Raw genomic sequence first — 1,701 nt, forward strand, 5'->3', positions numbered from 1 at the left:
TTCACATCTCATGTCATTAGTTGTCTGAAGCGCTACATTTACTTTGATTTAAAATTTTTAAGCTGTATACCACTGTCAGTGGAAAAGAAGTATAATGTGCCATAATTTGGAGGTTTTTTCAGTAAGGAATTGCATTTGACTACAAGGAACAGAGCAGAAATAAGAGTCTTAAACAGATAATTTATTTCTTCGTTATGGGAGAAGGCAATCCAAGGCTCATCTGTTAGCTGCAAGGTGCTACTGGGAACCCAGGCGCCTTCTCCCGTTCTGCTCTGCTGTCCTCATGGTGGGCCCTCCATCATCAAGGCTGTTTTATAGCCCAAAGTGGCTGCTGAGTCACCAGCCATCAGGCAGGCATCAGGAAAGAGGATGAAAGAGTGCCCTTGTGCCTCTTAACCGGGGAGCATTCCTGAAAGCACTTATGAGCCAGTTGGCCTATCTAACTGCAAGGGAAGCTGGGAATCGAGGTCTGTTCAGTTGGGTACAAAAATCAGGGTTCTGTTACTAAGGCAGAAAGTGGGAATGGAAACTGAGGAGGCCATGTCTGCCTCAGAAAGTGACCGTGGAAAATTAAATGTAATGAAAATAAAACAAGAGTATTCAAGTGTAGCTAGATGCATTGCTGACTACGGTTTTAAGCCGGAAGTCTCCCCTCCCCTTGTTAGAAAGGAAGCTTGGTCGGTGTTTCAGCAAGTGGTGGAGACCCTCTGTGATGTAATCTGACGGAGAGCGAAGCGGAGACAGCTTTCTCATTGTGCAGTTTGGGGCCCTTTAATCCCTTGTAACCAGACAGAAAGGTCTCTTACACCTTAAGAAACAGTGATGTAGGCAAGGGTTCACTCTTAGCTTCATCGTTTTTTTGTGTAACCTTGGGCAAAGCATTTTTACCTTTTTTTAAAATTCTTACCTGAGGATATGTTGAGAGAGAGAGAGAGAGAGAGACAGACAGACAGACAGAGAGAGAGAGGGAGAGAAACATTGATCGGTTGCATTCTGTACGCACCCCGACTAGGGATCGAACCTGCCACCTGGGCATGTGCCCTGAGCCACTGGGCCAGGGCAGCATTTTTTACTTTTTAATATATTTTTATTGATTTCAGAGAGGAAGGAAGAGGGAGAGAGAGATAGAAACATCCATGAAGAAAGAGAATCATGGATCGGCTGCCTCCTACAAGTCCCCCACTGGGGATCGAGCCCACAACCCGGGCATGTGCCCTTGACTGGAATCGAACCTGGGACCTTTCAGTTCGCAGGCCGACGCTGTATCCACTGAGCCAAACCAGCTAGGGCACATTTTTAACTTTTTATTGCAGGATAACATACATACAGAAAAGTTCACCTAAGCATCCAGTACAGCTCAGTGAATTTTCAGAAACCAAACTCCCTGTGGGACCAGCATCCAAATCAGGAAGCCGGGCGGGCATTCATTACCAGCTCCCGGGCAGCCCGCACCCTGCTTCCTCCCATCACTGCCTCCACCTCAGGGCAGCCACTCTCAGGCAAGCCATCCTACCTATCTGACAACATCCACTGAAAAATGGGGACATGACACCAATGACAGTGCGTCGTGGAAAGGCCGAAGGAAAAGCCACTAATGAAGATAAAAGGGCTCACGGTAGACACTCAGCAGCGGGCAGGAATTACGGTTAGGCAAACAACAAGCATCACCGCGAACTCTCAGCCCAAAAGGGAGAAGGCAGG

General features: G+C 47.4%; 1 protein-coding gene across 1 annotated transcript in view; it reads left to right on the forward strand.

Moving 5' to 3' along the window:
• WWC1 (WW and C2 domain containing 1) overlaps nucleotides 1-1,701 on the forward strand; it is a 66,240-nt gene that overhangs the window by 47,966 nt on the left and 16,573 nt on the right. The window lies entirely within an intron of this gene.

The sequence above is a fragment of the Myotis lucifugus genome, unplaced genomic scaffold, assembly GCF_000147115.1.
Source record: "Myotis lucifugus unplaced genomic scaffold, Myoluc2.0 scaffold_394, whole genome shotgun sequence".
NCBI lineage: Eukaryota > Metazoa > Chordata > Mammalia > Chiroptera > Vespertilionidae > Myotis > Myotis lucifugus.